The sequence below is a fragment of the Triticum dicoccoides genome, chromosome 3B (genome assembly GCF_002162155.2).
Source record: "Triticum dicoccoides isolate Atlit2015 ecotype Zavitan chromosome 3B, WEW_v2.0, whole genome shotgun sequence".
In the NCBI taxonomy this organism is placed as follows: domain Eukaryota; kingdom Viridiplantae; phylum Streptophyta; class Magnoliopsida; order Poales; family Poaceae; genus Triticum; species Triticum dicoccoides.
The window spans coordinates 49,023,591-49,049,646 of record NC_041385.1 but is presented as its reverse complement, the minus strand read 5'-3'; the positions used below and the strand labels follow the sequence as shown (position 1 = coordinate 49,049,646).

The 26,056-nt window shown below is 51.0% G+C and overlaps 1 pseudogene; it reads right to left on the bottom strand.

The window, feature by feature from the left end:
* Positions 1-1,715: 1,715 nt before the first annotated feature.
* LOC119274629 lies at positions 1,716-25,666 on the bottom strand (annotated as a pseudogene).
* Between the last annotated feature and the right edge of the window lie 390 nt (positions 25,667-26,056).

Sequence of the window (26,056 nt, the reverse complement as noted above, 5' to 3'; positions counted from 1 at the left end):
TGCAAGCCGCCCATCAACTCGCAAATAAGGAATGTGTGTGTGCCTTTTTGTCAAGGGGTCCCCAGTTGCATGTCAACCATCGACTCGCAACTAGGGGGTGTGTGTTTTGTTGAGGACCCCCAGTTGCAAAAAAAATTATTTTATAGTTTTGTAATTGTCCTAGTTGCAAGTCAACCATCGACTCGCAACTGTGGGGTGCCCGCATGCCACTTGCAACTCGCCCAAACCCCCGAGTTTTTCAACTGCAACTCAGCATACCCCAAGCGCAATTTCAAGTCAAGGCAATCGGGGCCAGGGCAAGGGTTGTCGGCGGCAACAATGTTTGTTTCTTTTTGTTACACTTTTTGTAGTAGTTGCAACCGCCCCAACCCAGCTGTAACTGCAACTCATCACACCCAAGCGCAACTGCAACATGTATAATGTGACCGCAACTGGGGGTCGGGGGGAGGGTTGTCGGCGCCGATAAGTCTTTCATTTTAGTTTTTTTTGTAGTAGTTGAAACCGCCCATCCTTGAGTGCAACTACAACTGATTACACCCAAGCACAACTGCAACACATATAATGGGACCGCAACCGGGGGTCAAGGGGTGGGTTGTCAGTGCCAGCGAAGTTTTTCTTTTTTAAATAATATTTTTCTGGTAGTTGAAGTTGCCCCAACCCGACTGCAACTGCAGCTCAACACACCCCAACGCAACTGCATGACGTATAATGTGACCGCAACTAGGTGTCGGGGGGGGGGGGGTTATCGGCGTCGGCAAAGTCTTTTTTTTGTAGTAGTTGCAGTCGCCCAAACCTCCGAGTTATCAACTGCAACTCATCATACCCCAAGCACAATCGCAAGTCAAGGCAACCGGGGTCGAAGCAAGGGTTGTCGGCAGGAAGAATGTTTTGTTTCTTTTTCTTATATTTTTTTGTAGTAGTTGCAACCGCCCCAACCTGAGTGCAACTGCAACTCATCACACTCAAGCGCAACTGCAACATGTATAATGTGACCGCAACCGGGGGTCGGGGGAGGGTTGTCAGCGCCAGCAAGTGTTTCATTTTAGTTTTTTTGTAGTAATTGCAACCGCCCAAACCCGAGTGCAACTGCAACCCATCACACCCCAACGCAACTGCAAGACGTATAATGTGATCGCAACCAGCAAAATCTTTCATTTTAGGTTTTTAACTGTTTTATTAATTATTATTGTTTTTTGTGTTTTTCCGGGTAGTGCTCATCTTTTTTAGTATGTTTTAGTTTTAGCTTAAAATCTAATACCAAACTAAAAACGCTGAGTTGTCTTATTATTCTTTTTTTTCCTGCAATACACACAACCACTAGGAAACAAGTCCACAACAAGCAACGAATAGCCCACAACTGAATTCTCAAAAGAAAAAAAAAACAAAGCTAACACCGTACTAGGCCTGGCCAACAAAGGAAAACGAGACAACCTAGTATAGAAGCAATGCATGGCCGCGAGACGGAGGAAAGAAAGGCTGACCAGAAAACGATGACGTGGGAAAACTAGCGCCACGTCAGCTTATACATATCAGGTGAATGAGACCAAAATATATTTCATCTAAATGAGTTTTAGGCGCTCCCAATTTTAAATGCATATTAGTATAAGCTAATAATAAGTGGCAGAAGGATAATTACCACGTATGATTGCAAGCGAAGTGAGGTATGGGTGACGACCACACATGCACACGTCCATTCGTTCCATCGCGATGATCGATCAAAAAGCCACTTCGGCCTTGGCAAACTCCTCTCTCTTCTGGTTCACGTCGGCCACCATCTTGCCAAACCTGCACAGCGGGCTGACCACCGGCACCGTGCCACGCGCATACTTTCCATCACCGGCACGCCCGCTGCGAAGTCCACTGGCATGCACGTCCTTGGTCTTCTGTGCAATAATGACGGAGTTCACCACGTCGTCGTCGGGATGGCACACAGCCAGCACCTCGAATCCGCCACGACCGATGTCTTGGGGGTCGACGATCGGTCGTGGCGGTCGACGATTGGATACGGGAACCCGTGTGCTCCGTGCGCGTTGCGCACAACGATGGCCGCCCCGTCTGTGATGTGTGCGCCGAGGTGCGCGATCACCTTGGCCTTGTCCTCGGCGGCCATGCCAACGAGCGCCGCCAGGAAGACGACGCCGTACGTGGCAAGCTCATCGGTGAGGTCCGCTACATCGGCCGTGTGGAACGACATGCGGGCGCCCACATCCGTGTCCGCATGGAACAGCTTGCTGGCGCGCTCGTTGGCCGCACCGCACAGGCCGTAGTTGTCGAACATGGTGTCGGCAGGTGGCGCATAGCCAGGACGAAGGAGCTGAACGGGAGAGGGCCGGAGCCGATGAAGGCAACACGGGCCGGGGCTATGCCGCCGGGCACGTAGCATGCCAGGAGCTCGTACTCGAGCTTGCTGAGGTTGACGTAGTTGCTGTAGTAGGGTGTAGAAGGGAGAGAGAGGATTGGTGGAATTGTTCATGTATTGCTTGAGCCTCGTGGGCATATATATAGGAGTACATGCTCATCTTGGAGTACAAGGCAAGCCAGAATATTTCCTAGTCTATCCTATGTTTTCAATCTAACAATGGTACACAACATCCCCCGCAGTCACAACGGTAGCAACGCAGACGATGAGACTGGAGAAGAATCCGAAGGCAAGCTGACGGACACCTCCCCACAGACGTAACGGTCGACGCATCGCGAAAGTCGTGGCTGGAGTGGAAGCCGGCAAGGTTGCTCAAGCAAGGCGGTAGCCCTTTGTGCCATTTGTCGATGTAGCTGAGTGCGTATGGTGGTGTAGCCGTGATCGAGGTAGGCGTGCAAAGAATGCTGAGGGAGTCCTGGACTAGGGGGTGTCCGGATAGCCGAACTATCATCATCGGTCGGACTCCAAGACTATGAAGATACAAGATTGAAGACTTCGTCCCGTGTCCGGAGGGGACTTTCCTTGGCGTGGAAGGCAAGCTTGACGATACGGATATGTAGATCTCCTATCATTGTAACCGACTTTGTGTAACCCTAGCCCTCTCCGGTGTCTATATAAACCGGATGGCTTTAGTCCATAGGACGAACAACAATCATACCATAGGCTAGCTTCTAGGGTTTAGCCTCCTTGATCTCGTGGTAGATCTACTCTTGTAATACCCACATCATCAATATCAATCAAGCAGGACGTAGGGTTTTACCTCCATCAAGAGGGCCCGAACCTGGGTAAAACATCGTGTCCCTTGTCTCCTGTTACCATCCGCCTAGACGCACAGTTCGGGACCCCCTACCCGAGATCCGCCGGTTTTGACACTGACATTGGTGCTTTCATTGAGAGTTCCTCTGTGTCGTCGCAATCAGGAGGGATGCCTTTTCCCGTCTTTAAAGACGGCGCCGTCGTCAAGGGAGCTTTGGCCACCGGCCAAACTATCCGGCTAGGCGGTTTTCTTATGACCGCCTATTCGGCCACTGCTCTGACAATGACCTCTCAGGTCATCAAAAGCGATCTTCACGTCAACTCAGAATTCACCGAGCAGCTAGATCCGATGGAGCTCTCCTCCGTAAATAAGCTCTTGGATCGCATCGCCGCCCTGGGAGTCGCTACAGACTACGATCAGATTGGGCTTAAAACCGATCTGAGAGAAATTAACTCTCCCCAGGCTATCCACCACGTTGTTGTGGTAGAGGAACAACGCGGCGACTCTTCTTCTATGTTAAAGACCAGTTATGTCCGGATTCCCGATCCCTCCATGCCGGATTCCCGCGGAGGGACGTACGTCAATCAAGTACTGAACCTAAAGTTAGACATCGGACCAGATTTGTTGGATAACATCCGGCAATCCAAGCTTTCAAATCCGGAAACGTCTCGGCCTTTGAGCCTCAGATTGGGCGGGGCTCCGAATTTAATTCCACCCGCCCACCCAAACATAAGCGATCTATCTCAAATACGGCAAGAGCCCGATGAAACAGTACATCATTACTGGGCCAGATTCCTCCTGGTTATGGACAGGATAAAGGACTGCCATGAGGAAAGCGCAATCTCAATTTTCTGCAACAATTGCACGGACAAGGGAATCATGAACGCCATAAGTCGTCGCGAAGTTACACGCTTCGCCGACCTGGCGACCATAGTACAAAAATACTGTGCGATGGAGAGTGCCTGGAAAACCAAAACCAAGTTTTGGGACAATCCGGCCCTGAACATAACCCTAGTTCGAAATAAAAGGGTGCGTCATACTCAAGCACCTGGGTTAAAACCCAAAAAGCAAAAAAAAACCTAAAGGGCACGGAACCGTACTGGAGGGATGACTCAACGGACCCTGTAAAATCCATAGTACAGAGGGCGCCACTCCAACACATAGTCTTCGAGCATGTTGGATACTACGGCAGGTGGCCAAAAGTTGCGAAGGTTTTCTAGCCCCGGGTAACCAGCCCAACAGTACCAGTACGGTATTAACAGTCTTCGAGACTTTCGCATCAAATAATATGCGGAAACGAACAATCTGCAGCCTGGCCGAAGTCTACCAAGTAGCAACAACAAATCCATGGAGCGACGCGGCTATCACCTTCAATGCCAGCGACGAACCTAAATTCCGAACAGCCCGAGCACCAGCCGCATTGGTCCTCAGTCTGATAGTGGACGGCTTTCGTCTTACCAAGGTACTCATGGATGGCGGCAGCGGATTAAACCTCATCTACGAGGAAACCCTCCAAAAAATGGAAATTGACTGGAGCCGCATTGAGCGAAGCAGCACAACCTTTAGAGGAATAATCCCTAGTCGGGAAGTAGGCTGCACAGGAAAAATCACACTAGATGTAGTGTTCGGCTCACCGGACAATTACAGGTCCGAGGAGGTCACGTTCCAAGTGGCCCCGTTCGGTAGCGGATATCACGCCTTGTTAGGGCGAGAGGCATTCACAATTTTCCAAGCTATACCCCATTACAGGTACATGAAGCTTAAAATGCCTGGGCCCAATGGAATCATCACTCTTGTCAGTGATCCAGATATAGCACTCTGCGCTGAAAATAAGACAGCCGCACTAGCCCTAGAGGCACTATCCGAAGCCCTAGCGGCAGAAGAACTCACTGCGCTGCGCTCCACGGTGGATAGGGACGATGTGATACTCGATAAGAGATCTAAGTCCACCTCTTTTAAACCAGCAGACGAAATAGTCAAATTCCAGGTCCATCCAACGGACCCCACAAAGACGGCATCCATCAGGGCACAATTAAACCCTGACGTAGAAGCCGCACTACGAGAATTCCTTCGGGAAAATTGGGACATTTTTGCCTGGCACCCTTCAGATATGCCAGGAATCCCACGCAGGCTGGCAGAACACAGCCTAAATATCCTAAAGGGATTCAAGCCAGTCAAACAGGCTCTTCGGCGATTTTCCGAACCCAAAAGGCAGGAAATGGGAGAGGAGCTAGCCAAACTCTTAGAAGCTGGATTCATCAGAGATATAAAACATCCGGACTGGCTAGCAAACCTGGTAATGGTACCAAAAAAGGACAAATCCTGGCGCCTTTGTGTCGATTTCAAAGACCTTAACAAGGCCTGTCCAAAGGACCCTTTCCCCCTCCCCTGCATCGACCAAATCGTCGATGCTACCGTAGGGCACGATTCATTGTGCTTCCTCGACGCATACTCCGGATACCATCAAATCAAGATGGCGGAAAAAGACCAGGCCGCAACGGCATTCATTACTCCATACGGACCATTCTGCTTCAACACAATGCCCTTCGGACTCAAAAACGCCGGTGCAACATATCAGCGCATGATTCAGACATGTCTGGCTACCCAGATAGGCAAAACAGTGGAGGCATACGTAGACGATGTGGTCATTAAGATCAAACACGTCGCAACTCTAGTAGACGATTTGAGGCTTACATTCGACAACCTCCGAGCATATGACATTAAGCTCAACCCGAAAAAATGTGTTTTCGGCGTACCAGCCGGAAAGCTCTTGGGCTTCATTGTATCCGGTAGAGGAATTGAAGCAAACCCAGCCAAGATCCGGAAAACTAACTGGATGCGTGGCGGCTCTAAGCCGCTTCATCTCCCGTTTGGGAGAAAAGGCACTGCCCCTCTATCGCCTCCTCCGGCGCACCGAACACTTCGAATGGACGGATGCTGCCACGGCCGGACTCGAAGAAATTAAGGCCATTTTGGCAACAAATCCGGTCCTGGCCGCGCCCAACCTGGGCGAACCGATGTTATTATATATCGCAGCAACACATCAAGTTGTCAGCGCGGTACTCGTCATCGAACAAGAAACAGAAGGGCACAAATTCCCTCTTCTAAACCCAGTGTACTACGTATCCACTGTCTTAACTCCATGCAAGTCCATGTACCCACATTATCAAAAGATAGCGTACGCGGTGTTTATGGCATCCCGGAAGCTGCGACACTACTTTCAAGAGTGTTCCATAACAGTGGCCTCCGAAGTACCTCTCAACGACATTATAAACAACCGCGACGCGATGGGCAGGATTGCAAAATGGGCCATTGAGCTCCTACCATTTGACATAACCTACAAACCACGGCGAGCTATAAAGTCGCAAGTTTTGGCTGACTTCATCGCCGAATGGACCGAAGCCGAACTCCCTAAAGAGTACGGCGCATACTCCAATTGGATCATGCATTTCGACGGCTCCAAAATGTTGGCCGGCTTGGGGCTGGCGTCGTCTTGACGTCCCCAACCGGAGACACAGTCCAATACGTACTTCAAATAATGTACACTCACTCCAACAACGCAGCCGAATATGAGGCCCTTTTACATGGTCTCCGGATGGCAATCTCCATGGGTATTCAACGCCTAGAGGTGTGCGGGGATTCAAACCTCGCAATATCCCAAGTAAATGGAGACTTTGACGCCAAGGATCCAAAAATGGCAGCCTGCCATAACACCGTCCTAAAAATGTCAGCTCGGTTCGAAGGACTCGAATTCCACCATATAGCCCGGGATAATAACCAGGCAGCAGACGTGTTGGCACGCATTGGCGCAAAACTGGACGCCGTCCCTCCAAACATCTTCCTGGAGCGGCTCTTTAAGCCATCCGTATTATGGGAAGAGGAGTCTGGAAATAACAACCCGGAACCAACTGCACCACCCAATAGGGAACATTCTGACACATTCGGTGGCTCAGCCAATGAAATAACACCTTCAGCCCACGAAATAATGGCAGTAATTGCCCCATGGACGGAACCATTCCTAGCCTACTTAATTAAGCAGGAACTTCCCGAAGACCAAAATGAGGCCCGCTGCATAATTCGGCGATCTAAAGCATACAAGGTCCATGAGGGAGAACTTTATAAGAAAAGCACAACCGGAGTCCTTCAAAGGTGTATCTCCGAAGAGGGAGGGCGAGATCTCCTGGCTGAAATTCACGCCGGACTCAGCGGGCACCACGCCGCAGCCCGGGCCCTTGTAGGCAAGGCCTTCCGTACAGGATTTTATTGGCCGATAGCCCGGGCAGATGCTCGGGACTTAGTCCAACGATGCGTCGGTTGCCAGCTCTTTGCTAATCAAAGCCACATGCCACCCACCGCCCTCAAAACTATACCCATCGCTTGGCCGTTCGCGGTCTGGGGGCTTGACATGGTTGGACCCCTTAAAGGGGGAACCCACAAGCAAAAATACTTATTGGTCATGGTGGACAAATTCACCAAATGGATAGAGGCCAAGCCGGTTAAAACAGCAGAATCCGGACCTGTGATACTCTTCATATCCGGGGTAGTACACCGTTTTGGCGTCCCCCACAGCATCATCACTGATAACGGCACGAAGTTCACGGCCGACGAGGTTAAACTCTGGTGCAAAAACATGGGCATCAAGCTCGACTACGCTTCAGTCTATCACCCTCAAACTAACGGTCAAGTCGAACAAGCAAATGGTCTAATCATGAGCGGCATTAAACCCAGATTAGTGCGGTCCCTCGCGGAATCTAACACGCACTGGGTAGAGGAGCTCGACTCCGTACTCTGGGGGCTGCGGACCACGCCAAACCGCACTACCGGATTCGCACCATTTTTTATGGTATACGGCACAGAGGCAGTTTTGCCCTGCGATATAATTCATGACTCACCTCGCGTGCGCATGTACGATGAAAGGGAAGCCGAGTTGGATCGGCAGGACAGTTTGGACGCCTTAGAGGAGGAGCGCAACGTGGCAAAATCCCGTTCCGCATTCTATTAGCAGCAGGCTCGAAGATATCAAAGCAGAAAAGTACGGGCCAAAACTTACAATGTTGGCGAGCTAGTTCTACGCCTGCCGGATAAGAAAAAGGACAAACTTAAGCCCAAATGGGAAGGTCCCTTCATCATCGACCAAGTCCTTACCGGCGGTGCATACCGTCTACGCAACGCATCTGACAACCGACTCGAGCCGAACCCATGGAACGCAGCCCGTCTCCGAAGATTCTACGCCTAGCGCCGGACTCAGAGTTCGTCTCCTTCCTCCATCCACCTTTCATATTTTTTCGCTGTATTTTGTTTCCCTCCTTTTTCCTCCCTCTTTCAGTAAAAGCCTTTGAAGGCTGATCTGCGCATTGTTCGCACACACTTGATGTGCTACTCGCACTCGTTATACCTGGGGGCTTCTTTAACAAAAGCTTATTTATATTGGCTTCATGCCCAACACATGTGTCATGCTTCCGCATGTACCTTTTCCTCACCATTATATGCATCGATATGACTTAAGTTTTGGCCAAGCTGGGTTGCCTGGCTCCTGTGCTTACCCCTACGTTCCCGATTGTTCGGCTAGGAGGTAAAGGGAGCACCTCTGCGATTGTTACTGCCGGGTCAGCCGGATGTGTACCTCAGACTGGGTGAAGCCGAAGGCTAGCGTTCTTAAGGGAATATTCGGTCGGTGACTTGAAAGATGATTTATTACTTATTTATTTATCTGCCCCCAGATGCTTTTTCTGCTCTTTTCGCAGTCCGGACATGCACTTTAGGGCATGCCTCCCAGGGAAAGGAACCCCTAACGGAACTATTCTCCCTGGAAGATGTTTCTTACTAACCATGTAATATAACATAGCTAGTTGGGCACTTGTCTGATAAAGCACTTATGACCCCTACGCCTAGTCTCCATGCATGCCCCGGTTTTTGTATAACCGTGAGGGTATTCGGACACACTCCTGACTGTTGGGTCCCGAGGTTGAAGCGAAAAGGTCCGCAAAGACAAACGATCTACAATCCGGCTAGAAGGCATTTTACATGTCATTTTAAATTACATCGTCAGACTGACTGATTGTACTCCTCTTCAATCCCATCTAACAGGCTGTCTAGTTTACAGTCCCGTTGGGAATATTTCGCGGCCAACTCTACTTGGCCGTACATCAAGCTCACAGGGATCTCCTTCCCATCGGGCCCCACAGGTCCGACCTCGGCCATGTGGTTTGGATCAGCCTTCGTGTACCGCGTCTTCACCATGGCCTAGGCCTCCCTGGCGCCTTGACGGTAGGCCGATATCTTCCACAGACGGAAGCGTTGTTGTACTCCCTGAAGCTTCTCAGCAAGCCCTCCAAGACCCTCGGGTACGGAGACGGAAGGCCATAAGGCCTGAACGACGCTGCTCATCGCCTGCCGAACATGTTCGTGCAGTTGCAGCAGCTCGGGAAGAAGGTCAGCCAGGGAACCAGGCATTTCCTCTACCGGACGACCCGTGAGCACACCTACAGACACATTTCTGTCAATCGACTTCCTCGCCGAACTCTTCTTTTCAAAAGAGTTTGCTCAAGCACTTACTGTAAATGCCGTGACGAAGCCGCCGATTCTCCTTTACGGAGTTAGACAGCTGGACCCGAACATCTTTTAGTTTTTCGCCCAGCTGGGTGTTGGCATCTTGGAGTTTGTTCCTCTCCTGCTGCACCCTCATAAGCACCTTCTCGCTGGCCTTCAGCTGGAGCAGCAGATGTTGCTTGTCCGGATCTAGTCCGGCACCCTCTGCAATATTATTGTCAGACTAAACGCACACGCCGCACTTCATAAACTACTTATCTTTTCGAAATATGTATTACCAGAGGGGGTCTCTGTGGCTCCCCCGGCAGTGGCTAGTGCGGCCTCAAGTTGGGCCTTGCATTCTTGGAGCTCCTGGGACAGGTGGGTATTCTTCTCTGTAAGATCCTGCATAACAAATGATCTTTAAATCAGTTAGTTTAACTATTTTAAGTCTCGGGGGCTACTGGCATATATAACTATTAAAATTCCTCACCCGTATGTCTTTCACATACTGCTCCGTGGCTCTGGTTAAACCATCTTGAGCAGCACGGAGGTGCGCGTCTCCCGCATTAAAGGCATTCAACGCCTCTGGGGAGAAACACGCGTCACGAAGAACTGTCCGACGGCTCCTGTGATTCATGGCGCTTTCCACCTCAGACCTGGTGGCGGACAACCTGTCGGCATCCTCCGTTGGAGGAGCATTCGGCTCGCGCCTTGTGCTCGCCTCCCCCTCCGGACCAGGTGTTGGAGCCTGGCTGGCGGAGGCTTGGTTGGCAACCTCTCCGGGCACAGTCCGGTGAGCGCTCTTTCTCCTGGAAGAATCATGAGCATTAATATACCTCCCAGGAGTCTTTCCCTTAAAGACAATGGTGCGCCATACCTTTGCGGCACGTTTCGATTCGTGCCACACTCCTCTTCCGTCTGCTGGGCCGCACTGACCCTGGTTGGTCAGTCGCCGCGAGCTCGGCTTCCCATCGTAAAGGCACCTCCTGCGAAGCACCATTGGTACACGGTGGTCAGAAATAAGCATTAAAAGAGTAATGGTGTCAGGACTTCGGTCGTACTCACCTGGGAAGCCGGAGATAAACCGGGGTAGTCAACCGTAATGGCGACTAGAGCATTGTCTATGCTGAGTTGGTGGAACACCCCGTCAATCAGTTCCACCATTATGTCCGGATCCTCAACGGAGGCCGGATCAAGGGATCTTCCCGGATCCTCGGGTTGTGGAGTCGGGCTTTGTATGCCCTCCACATCCCGGCGTAGTTCCTGCGTCAAAATCATAAAGTAAGACACTTAACTTTGAAAGCACGGATCGGATATATAACCGTCCGCTTACCCAGCTCCGAGGGTTATTCATGGAGAATCCATTCAATGGACTCATGCGGAGGAAGTCCTCCTTCTCCCCCTTGTACAAGCCGGACAGGATCTTCACCAGATCGTCGGTCGATCCCGGCCCCTTGCGGCCATGACGGGTGGCGTCATTCTCCCCATTGAAATCCCACATGGGGTGGCCCCTATATTGGAGCAGCTGCACCCCTCGCATAATGCATGTGGTCATGACTCCAATCATGGTCAATCCGGAATGGGCCAGTAACCTTATCCGGCCCATCAGATATTGGACGCTCCTATCATCTTCCCGTTGAGGGCTCCGCGGGCGCCAACTCGGGTGTTTCTTCAGAGGAGAGTTGCTAAACTCCGGGAGGCCAATCCGAACTGGATCCGGCAGCGGGGCGTCTTCCATATAGAACCACATCGAAGGCCAGTCTTCGGAGGCCTTCTTTGGGGTTCCGGATAGATATCCGGTCCCGGCGATGTGCCATATTTCGGCTCCGCCCACTTGATATATCGACCCCTCGTGAGAACGGGGTACGAGGCAAAACAATCTCTTCCACAGCGCAAAATGGGGCTCGATGCCCAAGAACAGCTCGCAAAGAGCTACAAAGCCCGCTATGTGCAAGATGGAGGTAGGTGTGAGGTGGTGAAGTTGGAGTCCATAGAACTCCAGGAGCCCCCGGAGAAACGGATGTATGGGAAATCCGATCCCCTTATTTGGTAGGGGACGAAGCATACCCGCTCTCCTTTGGAGGGATTGGGAACGCTCTCCGCCTGCTTCCCACCCTTGTTATGTGGCCAGTCCGGCTCGAACCGGAACCATAAAGGCTGGGGGAAGGTATCCCTCTGCTTGGAGCGTCACTAACTTGCTATGCGGGACTGAACATCTCCTCCAATCTCCTGGCTGAGGACTGGGAGAGGAGCCGCGTCGACTGTCCATGTTGGAGTGGATTTTTGTCAGATGCGCTTCGATGAGTACTTGCAGAAGGAGGATGGTGTGATTCGGATCTAGATTCTCGCCTCTCTTATAGGCAGCTTATTCGCGCAGCTAGGGGGTAAAACGTAATAATACCCTGGCTTTTCGCATTCGTACGACACGTGGAAGAGGGCCATTATTGGACGTAGAAGCCAAGGAGCGCAACATTTATGAGGAAGCCGGACACTATTCGGCAAACACATGGAATATGGAGGAGAACCCGCCTTGCAAACGCCAAAGACAATATACATGTCGGACTAGTCGTCATTGAAGCCTGGTTCGGGGGCTACTGAGGGAGTCCTGGACTAGGGGGTGTCCGGATAGCCGAACTATCATCATCGGCCGGACTCCAAGACTATGAAGATACAAGATTGAAGACTTCGTCCCGTGTCCGGAGGGGACATTCCTTGGCGCGGAAGGCAAGCTTGGCGATATGGATATGTAGATCTCCTACCATTGTAACCGACTTTGTGTAACCCTAGCCCTCTCCGATGTCTATATAAACCGGATGGCTTTAGTCCATAGGACGAACAACAATCATACCATAGGCTAGCTTCTAGGGTTTAGCATCCTTGATCTCGTGGTAGATCTACTCTTGTAATACCCACATCATCAATATCAATCAAGCAGGACGTAGGGTTTTACCTCCATCAAGAGGGCCCGAACCTAGGTAAAACATCGTGTCCCTTGTCTCCTGTTACCATCCGCCGAGACGCACAGTTTGGGACCCCCTACCCGAGATCCACCGGTTTTGACACCGACAAATGCCGTGTTCGATGTCGAGTCGGGGTAGCCGGTGTTGAGGAAGTCGTCGTGGAGCCGTGGGCGCAAGGAGGCGCCAGGTTAGTCATGGGCACAGTGGTGTCGAAGTAGTGGTGCGCCAGGAAGTAGATGATGTTGACGACACGTCGCGCCGGGATTGCCAACCCCGGTGACACATCGTAGACGAAGGCACCCGTCAGTGTTGCCAGCACCGGGTATGCATAGACGGACGAAGATGAAGTTGACGAAGCGCCACACCAGGCTTGCCAGGCCTGGCACTACTAGGAAAAAGCCTAGCAGCAGCGCGGGTTCTAGGTATATCAGTAGCGCGGGGTCCGACGCTACTAATAAGGCGCTACAGCTAATCCATAGCACCAGCGTGTGCGCCCCCGTGCTACTGCTATACAAGTGTAGCAGCAGCGTGGATGCTCGCTACTGCTAATAGCTCTAGCGCGCTTTACCTGTAGGCGCTACTGCTACTATCACGCTACTGCTAACTTTTCTCCACTCGCTACTGCTAATTTCAGTAGTTTTTGAAAAAAAACTGCATATTTGTTTTGTATTTGAACAGGCTTTATACAAGAATCTTTAGCACATACAAATGTCATCATGATACACATGCAAATGGCTGCGAGACCACAAATGTAATCATAGCATATACATACAAATAGTCTCATCATAATCATCATCCAACACAAAGTGGTATCTCATCATCATCTCAAAAATAGCGATACATGCAAGTCTTGAATACTTGCAACTACAACGCCATCCATCTAAACAATGGTATACGCGAGAAGAGCTATCACTATGAGTGATAACGGAACTATGCAGTACATGAGGCGGCGGTTACGAGTCCTCTCTCGCGCTAGCGTGAACCTCAAGGAACTAGCTTCTCCTTCTTGTCTGCTTTTGAAGCCTTTATGGCTGGCGCCCGAGACCCCACTCACTTGCGCCTAACACTCCTGCCACTCGTTGTACACCCCCGATACCTTCCCTTTGTACACGACATAGCACTGCCATCTCGCCATCAAGAAACTAGGTACCTGTTAGAGATGCATCTTCGTGAAAAGGATGTACAATCATATGCAACAAAATATACTAGAGCAACACGAAAAAGAATGGGTTAGCAACTAGATGCAACATACAGTACGCAAACTAATTAACTAGAGGTACGCAGGTCACCGTACGCAAACTAACAAAGTAGCATTACGCAGTTCGGTAGGGACCGTGGACATCACAAAGTTTCATAGCTACAGAAAGTATACAAGTTCAACCGACACATATCATTATCACCGGCATCATAAACCACTAGAAGTTCCATCCTTACATATCATCGAGGATGGACCCTAGCTTCTTGAACGGCGTGAGTTCTAGACGTTGTATGCCTATTCGAGTTCGGACGTCAGCTTGCGATATAGGGCCGTGGTGGAACATCCCCTTCTCATCGACGACTTCTTTCATGATGATCGTCGCAATGTCCCTTTGGATGCGAAAGAAGTCATCTCTAAGTTTATAATCCACTTCTCCATGAGATTCTAGCCACTTGTGGATATGATCATCATTTCTGCTTGTCATGCGAAGCTTTTGGTGATTCGTGCTGAACTCAATCATGAGATGGACAATGTAGAATCCATCCTTCTTGCTTGGTTTTGGGACATGGATGCAGGAGAAGTTAGTTTTAGGCGCGAAACCCACCTTCTTCTTCCTTTGTTCCTTTATTCCTTTGTGGCCACCTCTAATGCTGAAGCCTTGGAGAGCATCATCTAGAATATTCATTATGTGGGTGTAGTCCTTTTTATCATAGTCCCCGGAAGGGTCAAAATACAGGGCGTGGGAGACTCGCGGGTAAAGAACGATAAGGACGGCGCGCCCATTGCTGCGGGGAAAAGATACCTCAAATTATTCTCCATGTGAGCGAGAAGGAATGATTGAAATGTACGAAAGGGTTGTCCGGAACTAACTTACTTTGGATGATAAGGCAGGAGGACAATTTCCTGGTCCTTATTCTGTACCATGAAGTTTTGGAGGTAGTCCCTAGCAGTTTCACGCTCAAAGTTGCCGAGACTCAAGAAAGACTCGTGCATGTAGTACGGATCCGCCACATAGATTTGCGAGACTTCTTCACTCTTCATGACGGAGCTCATATGTAGCGCAAAAAGGCGGACGATTGTAAAATTGAGCCACCTTGTCAGAAACATCTCAAAGATATGGTCAAACCGCAGGAAGAACACCTCCGCGGGCCGTGTGTTGACGTAGCACTTCCCCTCAGGCACACGAGCCGCGTATGTCGGATATCCTTGATCCTTTGAGGCTAGTAGGCTTTTCTCAGTCGACAGCACATGGTCGTGCAGTCTCCTGAGATTCCCTGATAGTGCCTCCCCGCGGTTTCGGCGGTAGCATCGGCTCGCCCGTGAGATGGAACATGGCCGCACCTTTCACGGGTACACGCTCTTCAGAATCCATCGTCTGCCTGCTATGTGCTCTGGCCTGTTTGGAGGCAGTTATCTTCCCCGATCTCTTCCTCTCCTTTTTCTTGGGAACACCTTCCAGACCCTTCCTTAACCCCTACCCCATGGTTCCCGGGCTAAGCACTGTACGACCCCTGGCTAGTTGAGCATGTGTTGAGGCGGCATCTTCAGGCGTGTCCTGTGAGGAATTCATGAAGAGAGACTTTTTGCAATCCTTCCAACGACCTTCCTGCCCGGGCATATCATCCATATCCTCATTAGCATGCTGATAGCCTGATACGTCATATGGTTGACTCATCATATCTATGTCACAGTCATACGCGTTTGTATTGAGGAAACCCATAGGGTCGACCTTTGTCTCATCATCCATTCTCTGTTCTACAGGACCGATTACATCAGCCAGTACTATTGCACCCCCTTCATCACGTCGTCCACCACTCTCACTCGGCACTACAGGAGCTGGTAATTGCGTAGGCGGGGTGGTGGTCTCCGCACATGCTTGTTGATGTGTGGTTATTGGTGTGCTCTCGGTCGGCTCCAGACGAATAAGATTCTTCGGCCATAGCAGCACCCAACCCTTGCAGCTTCCAATCTGCGGCGGGATCTCGTCGTCCTCTCCCACATGCTGTACTGGAGGAGGCAAAGCCTTATGCCCTGATTTCACACTGCACAAGCTAACCCTGAAGTGCCCAGCGGGGATCAGCTGGTTGTGGAACATGGGTTGCAAGGGGTTCTTATCATCCCCTTTCGCACGTCCACCTTCTGGCCTTTGATCAAGTAGAGTATGGTGCACGGGGTTTCTTCGCCCTGCAAACACATATGTCTGTGGCGTAGAACATCCGAAAGGCAACGAAAATGGAATATTCTATATATATGCGTCGAGCTCAGCCAAAGACGAAGGCCCACCTAGCACGCCAGAGACTGAGGATGGGCTGCTATGAGCGGGAGCGACTGCGAGAGGAGGCCCGGTTGCATGAGCAAGTGATGGTGCGGTGTTGTTGTTGTTCATGGAGTTGCTCCCGACGAAACTGGGCATCGGGAAATCATGTACCGTCTTGTCTGGATTTTCCTTCGTCCAGTTGATGATAGCTGGAACCAAGTTAGTAGCGAAATCATTTCGGCAGGCAGTTACAGCTGCATTGACTGTCTGCTGTAGCAACTCATTTTTCTCCTTGGCAGTTTTTTCCGCATCCTCAGCTGCTTTTTTCTCGACTGCAAGCTTCACCTTCGCATCGATGTCCGCCTGACTAAACTTCTTTTTCTGCTTCTTGGCCTCCGGGCCCTCGTGTAAAACACCTTCCACGTGGCGCCGTCTCCAGCGCCGTGCACACGACCATATTGCGGCCGTTGGCCCAAAGGGAGTCCCTTAAGTTCGTTCAAGGCCCGGTTGAGAGGGGTGTCCCACTTGGGCCTCATCGGAGAAGTAGGGCTTTCGGCTGCAAGATGGTGTTGCTTCTCCTGCAGAAGGAGCGTGAACCGTTTAGGAATGTGTAGTCGACTAGATATGGAGCTAAATGCAAGGTGGTAAAAGAATAATTACCAGTAGTCTAATCAATTTCCTCGTGATCGGGTCCATGTAAAAAACCTTTTTTCCTTGTCCCACTTATAGCGGGCCCTGATGAAGTCACGCTCCAAGGGGTTGGTCTACTTCGCGAAGGGGTCTGGGATACCCGCGGCTTCATGTTCCGGGTCCTCCTTATCCCATATGGGCCTTTTACCGAGGTAGCCACGGCTTCCGAGGCGATGCTTCCCCGTGTTCCTTTGCTGAAGGCTCTTGAATTTCGTAGCCTTAGCCTTGGCTGCCTCGGTAGCACAAGTGTCCTTGAACTTTTCGAACTCCTCTTCCGTAAGTGTCGGATTTTCCTCCAGAATCTTGGACAGGGGTTCCTCAGCCTCAATAGCACGTTTCACCCTCCCTTTCCAGGAGGCGAAATCATTGTTGAACATGCCCATGGCGTGACTGTTAATCTTTTTCATCTTCGGATCATCCCACAATTGTTCTATGTTATCATCCCAGTCGGGGAACTTGAATCTCTTGTGCAACTTCGTCAGGAGCAACTGCGTCAAATGTTCTTTACTCCTTAAGTCCTCGTTATTGATGCTCGCACATTCCCGTAGGAAGCATCCTACTTGGTTCCCATAGCACTAGTGAGGTTCTTCCAGCTCTAATGGCTCAAACTTGCCAGGTGCCATCTTTTTTATCACTATCGTCCAATCCCTAGTTTGTTAGGTTTCCATATCCTCTGCTTCTTATGCTTCTTCTTTTCGGTAGCGGCATCGGCGCTGGTACCTTCCCCGCCGGTATCTTCCCCACCGGTACCTTCCCCGCCGGTCTCGGCGCCGCCATCGGTGCCGGCGCCGTCGGTGTCGATGTCGGCGTCAGTACCATCATCGAGGCCGACCTGCAAACCTTGCTTAGCAATCAAATAGTCGAGGTACTCTTGTTCACCCTCATAATCTATGTCGTCTGCATCTTGGTCAGAAGGCCCAGTTTCTTCGTTGTTTGACATGTTTCCTATGATTAAGTCTCCTCGTTTATTTCAAAAGTATGAAAAAAATGAGAAATGACATAAAAAAGAAATCTATGTGCCAGCACTCGATATGCCTACTATCTAGCACAAATCATGCCAAAATTCACGAAAAATTTCGGCATGACCTTTGCTAAAAAATGGACATATCGAGTGCCTGAAATTCACTGGAACGGAAATGAGTCAACATTCTGGCGTAACATAGGCCAATCGGATCATTTACCAAAATTGAACCAAAACATCACATGTCCAAATGACATGTCCAAATTCCAAACATGACATGTCCAAAACATGACATGTCCACATATCACATGTCCAGTTCAAATTTGCATATAAATTCAACCTACCTAGATTCCGCCTACCTAAATTTGCTTTAACAAGGGATGTTGATTTGGACAATTGCTTAAATGCTGCCTTTTCTTTTGACTACAATTGCTTAACCCTAAATTTTTGTCCTATTTTAAAACCTAGCTAAATTCATAACTAAATAGATAACCTAATTAACCTACTGCCCTAACTAAAACTTACATAAATTAACCAAAGAACCCTAGCTAGTAGAGAGAGAGGGGGGTTTACAGAGGGTGCAGGGGCGAGGAGGCAGGCCCGACGACGGCCGAGGTTGGGAGGGGAGGAAGCAGAGGAGGGAGGTGTGGCGCGTCTGAGTCGGGAGCGAGCGCCGGGGTTGGGGGCGAGCGCCGGGTCGGGGGCGAGCGCCTGGGCGCGGCGGTACGATGGGGGAAGAGAGAGTGGGGATTTGGGGGAAAAGAGGCAGGATGAAGCAGAGAGAGTGAGGATTTTGGGCTAAGTGGACGTAGCAGTAGCGTGTTTAGACCAAACGCGCTACTACTATTACAAGCAGGTATAGCGGTTTTATACGGAAACCGCTGCTGATACCTTGACTAGTTGTAGCTCTTTTTCAGTAAACCGCTACTACTATTACCAGTTTTCCTTTTTATTTTCCTTTATTTTCTCTCACTTTTCTTTTTTTCTGAGTGCAGTGAACGAAGGGAAGGCGATATATATTTCATCATTTGAGGGTTATAAATATGTATACAAAATAGGAACATATATATTACATCATTGGACCCATGCATAATAATGGCTAAGTGTGTATACAAAATATGAACATATATATATATATATATATATATATAATATATATATATATAACATCATTTGACGGATAACATACGGTTCCTCAACGTTGATGTTTTCGCTGTTGAGTCAGCTTCTTTCCCTTCTTGTTCGTTGAAGAATAATTGAGCCCCTCATTGTGACTTTGCCTTTTCCATGGAGTACGATTTTTCTTAGGTAATGTAGTGCTGATTCTTATTTTGACATATACTTCATCATCATCATCTTCTTCCCTCATTGGGTTGTCGTACTGATCGTAGTCTTCCTCGTTGGCGACTCCATCCATTCCAATGATGTTCCTTTTCCCTCTCCTCACGACAACACGGCTGGGATTGCGCGGGTCGGTTATGAAGAAGCATTGTGTCACGTGCTTAGCGTGTACACATGGCTCATTTTTTGCGATAGCGTTCACGGTAGCGCTCTTTGTATCGGGTATAGTCATGGTAGTGAAATTCCGATTTTCTCTTTCGACATTCTTAGCCCATCTGACACGGAACATCGTTGTGTTGTGCAATCTAGCGTAGTCAAGCTCCCAGATCTCCTCGACCCTTCCGTAAAATCTTTTAGTTGCGTCGTTGTCGCTGCCGATCATGCATTCCATCGTCGCCCCTCAGTTCTGATCATCACTGTCCATATCTTTAGCCTCCGTGTAGAACGTGTATCCGTTGATATCGTATGCCTGATATGTTACGAGGTTGGCGATGGGCCATGTGCTAAGGCATATATGAGCAATCCGTCCTTAGATCCCTCCTCCGGGGGATTAGCAATAATATGCTCTTTGAACCAATGCAGGAAAGTGGAGTTGTGCTCTCTAGTAACTTCGGCGTCCGTCCTGCATACCCCCCCGGTCATGATACTTCTTTGCGATAATTTCTTTGTGAAGTGCCACGAAAGGATCTACCTCATCTAGGTGTTATAGCACTACCAAGTTTGCTCTGTCAAAGTCGCTGCGTCGATCTGAGTATGCCACGTGCAGTTCCCTACGACCGTTGGAGTGACCTTCTCCTTTGAGCCTCCCATCGTGCTTGTTAAAGAGCAAACCAACACTAACACCAGGCGGCTGCAGGTCTGTGCCATATAGAAAATTCTCGCAGAAAGAGATGCACTCTTGTGTCAGATAGCCCTGGATGATGCTACCATCTGGACGGGACATTTAAGAACGAATCCTTTGATGATCCCATCCATCCTCTCAAACGGCAGCATGCTGTGCAGAAATGACGGCCCCAGGTCTATTATGTCGTCCACAATATGGACACATAGATGCACCATCACGTCAAAGAACACGGGCGGGAAGTACATCTCAAGCTCATTCAGTATCACAACGATCTCTTCCTGTAACCTTCGGAGCTGCTTCACACTGATCGACTTTTGAGAGATGACGTCGAAAAAGTTGCAGAGTCTAATAAGCGTGTCACGGACATGCTTGTCCATTATCCCTCTAAGGCCAAGAGGTAGTATCTGCGTCATCATCACACGACAGTCATGGGACTTCATCCCACTGAACCTTTTCTTGTCTGTGTCTAGATATCTGCTTATCTTGCCACAGTAACCGGAACTAACTTTGACTCCGGTAAGGCACTTAAAGAATTGATCGATCTCAGCCTGACTTAAGGTGAAGCAAGAAAGGGGGCAATAATCCTCTTTCTTTATTTTGTTGCCCTTCTTCTCCCGTGCCTTGTCTCCGTCTCTGTCTTGTCTGACATTTTACGGGGCGGCATGTGTGCAGATCTTCCCTGATTTTCAAATCTTGCAAGTCTTTTCTTGCCTTCGGCCCATCCTTGGTCTTATCTGGCATGTTCATCAGTGTTGCGAGCAAGCTCTCAAGGACATTCTTACAGATATGCATTTGATCAAGGCAATGAGGTGTAGCGAGTTTGTGCCAGTACTCCAAGTCTCAGAACACAGACCTCGTCTTTCATACCTTCAGCAGTGGCTCCGGCGCCTTTCTCATTGTCTTTCCTGGCACTGGGCACTCCTTCCAGTTTTTCAAAAGCTCATCGATTTCGGCATTGCTCCGCTTACGTGGAGGTCCTCGATGCTCAGCGTGACCATTGAATAGATCTCCATGGTTTCTCCATGAGTCGTCCTGTTCAAGCCATCTTCGATGCCCCATGTACACGATTTTCCCAGACCCGGCATCTTTCCTTGACGTTAGCTGCTGAGACGTCGTATCATCCATGCACCGCGTGCATCCGCAATATCCATGGCACACCTGGCCTGCGACATATCCGTAACCGAGATAGTCATGCACCATCGTGATCAACGCGTCTCTAATGTAGAAATACTCGCCTTTGCTGGCGTCCCATGTCTTGGCCGGTGTTTGCCATAACGTGTCTAACTCCTCTTGAAGTAGCCCCAGATACAAATTAATATTATTTCCTGGTTGTTTTGGCCCTTGAATAAGCATGCTCATGTGAATGTACTTCGATTTCATGCACAACCAGGGGGAGATTGTACATCCATAAAAACACGGGCCATGTGCTATGGTTTATGTTCTGGTTGCCAAACGGATTCATGCCATCGGTACACGCGCTGAGCACGATGTTCCTTACATCACATTCGAAATGCCAATAGAACTTGTTCAATGCTCTCCACTTGCTTCCATCCTTGATGTGTCTCAGCTTCGGATCATCTCCATCGTCGGGCTTCTTCCTCTCCGCGTGCCAGCGCATTAGCTTTGCTTCCTTGGGATCTACAAAATACCGTTGGAGACGGGGAGTGATCGGTAAGTACCATACAACTTTTTGGGGAAATTTCTTCCCAGCCTTCTTGTATTGAGAAGCATTGCACACCGGACAGCTTGGTTTTTCCCGCGTGCTCCTTCCGATAAATTATGCAATATTTGATGCATGCATGGTATCTAACGTGTGGCAGATCAAGAGGGCACACGGTCTTCTTGGCCTCATCAACACTAGTAGGACATAGAGTCCCCGCGGGAAGAACATCCTTTAGGTACTTGAGATGCTCATCAAGGCTAGTGTCGGTCCATTTGTTTTTGGCCTTCGTCTTCAGGAGTTGGAGCGTGAAACTCAAGCGGGCCACCTTAGGATTGCAACCATCATACAATGGAGTGTTCGAGTCTACCACCAGTTGCTCCAGCTTATCCTCCTTTCTAGAAGCATCTCTCTTAGTACTCGTCTCCTTGCGAAGCAATGCTTGAACATGAGGGTCCCACACGATTGAACTTAGTACCGACGAACTCTGCTGCGTGGAGTCCACGTTGTTCTCTTTGCCGCCATGTCTGGCCCCTTCTCCTCTGCCATGTCCGGACCCTTCTCCGCCGCCATGTCCGGCCTCTTCCCCGCCGCCATTATTGATCATCTCTTCGTCTTGCCCTGTGTCATCATTGCCTGCCCCGTCGGCGTCCTCAACATCGTCATCCTCATCTTCAATTATCCACCGAGTATAGCCATCCATGAAACTAGTCATGAGCAGGTGCTCTTCGACACGACCATCGTCATAGGGGTCGAGCCAAACTATTCCTTTGCATTTTCAACACGGACATAAAACCTCTGTCCGGTTATTTTCTTTCATGTCCTGCACCGCCGACCGGAACCACCTGTCCACCATCGTTCCACTGACCATCATGAACGTTTGCACGGTAATAAAAAACAAATTTATTATAAAAATGCGTGCATGCATCAAAGTCATACAAGAATTCGGCATGACCTTCCCTAAAAATAGGACATATATAGATCTAGAGTTTGCCCGGAATTCGCCGAAACGGAAATAAATCGACATTTCTGCAAAACATAGGCAACTCAAAAGCACAATTTGGCGTCAACTCATGCCACACACACAATTTCCATAATATTGCCCAATTATCATATCACACACACATACACATATTTCCATTTTGCAAAAGCATGAAATTTTAATCACCTCTATCTCGAGATCGAGCACACGGTGGAGATGATGATGTAGGGAGATCAAAAGTGCACAAAGCTCTTCTTGACAAAGATAGATCTAGTTAGGGGGCAAATAGGTCACTTGAATAAATGCTACATCTACCTAGCTAGCTAATTTGGGAGGAGACAACTTCAACTAGTGGAGGGAAGGAAAAAGATAAAGGAGATGCATTAATGGAGGTGGTGTAGTTAGCTAGGAGTAATGACGAGAGAGAAAGGTAGGTAGAAGAGGGATAGTAATGGGGGAGAAGTCTTGAGGAAGAAGAAGAGTGAGAGAGGGAGGATGTGGGAGGTAGGGGAAAGGGAGGAGAGGAGATGGGTGAGGGGAGGGGAGGACGGGTGGGGAAAAGGTGGTGGGGTGCTGCACCTTAGCAGTAGCGCGGGAGGAAAAGAGCGCTACTGCTAAGGGTTTAGTAGCAGCGCGATTTAAAAACACGCGCTACTGCTAAACGGGCCAACTGTGAGGACAATTTCAAAATTAGCAGCAACGACGTGACAAAAAAGCGCGCTACTACTATTGCTTTAGCAGTAGCGCGCATCGCGCCACCGTGCTGCTGGTAAACTAAAGTTGTTGGGTTCTGTCAGTACATTTTTGTAGCAGCGCAGTTTATCCATCAGGTGCTACTGCTAAATTTTCATCAGCAGCGCGCTTTTCTGAGGATCTCTACTGCTAAGTAGCAGTAGCACCTCTTTTTGAACCGCGCTACTGCTAAGATTCTGTGTATAAGGTTTTCCCTAGTAGTGTGGGGACACGTCGTGGACGAAGACACGTGGCGGTGTTGCCAGCACCGGGCATGCGTAGACTGGGACCTGCACGAGCTATATGCCATGTCGAAGAAGTCGGAGAGGCCAGCAGAGAAGGACTCGACGACGGTTGCGGTGCCAATCGGCACGGGGCCAATGTCGCCCGCGGTTGTCGGAGTAGATGAAGTGGTCGGGGTAGATGACGGCGACGCTGGCGACAGGCTGGTGCTGGATGAAGATGAAGGGAGGTGGACGGGCGACGGTGTCAGCTACGGAGGTAGCAGCGGCGGCGACCGAAGAAGAGCGGCGGCGGCAGCTTGATGGCGGCGGCTGCTAAGTTAGGAGCGCGGCGGTGGTGCTCGAAGTAGGCGAGGAGAAGCCAACAATGTGACGAAGACCGGCACGAACAATGGTGTTCCCGCGCCAAGGGAGGCGGTGCGGTGCATACCACGAGAAGTCGACGCGCAGCGACGGCGGTGGACCGTGGGCCGTGGCGCTATGGCCCAAAGGGGCGACACAGTGGCTGCGGGCAGGTCATGGCGATGGCAAAATACCTCGGGACGGTCATAGGGACCGCGCGCCGCGGTGCTACAACCTGAAGGGGCGGCGCAGCGGCGGAGCGCGGGTCGGTGCAACCGCGGGGACGGCCTTGGGACGGCGGCGTGGACCGCGTGCCATGCTCGCTATGGCCTGACGGGGCGACACAGCGGCGGCGCGAGGGTCAGCGCAGCCACGGGGACAGCCTAGAGCGGACGGCCTCCGGGCGGCGGTAGACTGCGGGCCACGGCACTACGGCCCGAAGGGGCGACACAGTGGTGACACAGGTCGGTGCAGCCGGGAGAAAAACCACGGGGCGGTGGCGCTGCGGCCCGATGGGGCGACGCAGCGGCAACCCGTTGCTTGATCGGCAGTGGGGCGCGTTGAACTCAGGACGGTCTTCACGGGGCATGCGGAGGCGCGCGCAACCGACGGGCCAGGTCGGTCGCACGGCGTAGATGAGGCGGATCGCGGCGGCGGGCGGGTGATCAATCCGATCGCGCGTGAGGTCGGGGACGCCGCTCGGTGGAAACGGGGTGGTGGCGGAGTCCGAGATGAAGCCGGCGATGGCGGGCGGCAGGGCGGCTATGATTGGCCGCCGCATGGTGCGAGGCCGCCGGGTCAGATGATGCAGGAGTCCCGATCGGAGCAGGGTGGTGACGGCCAACGTAGATCGACGGGCGGGCCAGAGCGCGAACGGCGGCGGTGAAGGGCCGCCGCATGACGCGAGGCCGCCTGGTCAGGGCGACCGGCGGCAGACGCGCGGACGGCACACGAGGCCGCTGGGCGGTGAAGAATCTGGTCGATCGTGCCGGGGTTGGAGTAGAGGCGCACGGGGTCGACAGCGGCGGTGGGCGATGCAAACCGATCAAGATTAGATTGGAAAAACCAAAAAGAAACCGCCGATCAAGATGACCGGCGAGAGAGAGAAAACCCCGGAGCAAGGGCTCGGGGAAAAGACTCTCTAGGGCAGCCAGTCAACATGACCGGCGGACGAACCCTAGGTACGGGCGGCGCGGCCCCCGGCGGCGGTCATGGAGGGCGACCGCCCCAGGGGCGGCGCACGGGTGCGGAAGCGGTGGCGGCTAGGGTTTACAACCCGGAAACTGATACCATGTAGAAGGGAGAGAGAGGATTGGTGGAATTGTTCATGTATTGCTTGAGCCTCGTGGGCATATATATAGGAGTACATTGTCATCTTGGAGTACAAGGCAAGCCAGAATATTCACTAGTCTATCCAATGTGTCCAATCTAACAATGATACTCAACATAGGGGAACACACCGAGGTGGTCCAGCAGGTTGTCGAAGGCCGCGAGCATGTCGAAGTAGTGCGCCTCCAGCTTCCCCTCGGCCTCGGAAGCAGAGGCGGATCAGGCCCTCGCGCATCTCCTGCGCCTCCAGGCCCAGCTTGGGCACGCCCACGGGGCTCCGGGGGACGCACGCGGTGACCAGCTCGGTGAAGAGCGCGTCGACGGCTGGGGATGGGCTAAGGGACGGCAGCTTGGCGAAGGCGGCGTGGAGGCAGGTGATCTTCTCCACCAGGGCAGTGACCTCCTTGTTCTGGGCATCCATTTTACTCTTCTTGGTGTCTAAGTGAGGTACATGAGCGGTTGATGGAGCTACTTGATGAGAAATGGAGCGAGCAGCATGGGGTATAAATACGTATGTAGCTGTCGGCTAAAGAGCACCGGTGAAGGTGCGCGTGCATGCAAGCTTCACGCGTCCATTCCCAATAAGAGCATCTCCAGCAGCGCCCCCAGGATGGCCTCCCCCGGTGATTTATTTGCGCCGGCGCTGAAAAAATGGCCCCGTCGGGCCCCGAGGACGTCGAATTTCGCCGGCTCGGCCCGTTTTTATGCCCGGTGCTCGCAGGCCGAACCCGGCGCACTAGGGGGTGCTCGGGGTCTCTGGCGCGAGGAAAAGTGCTCCTTGGCCCGCATTGACAGGCGAAAAGTCAAGCCG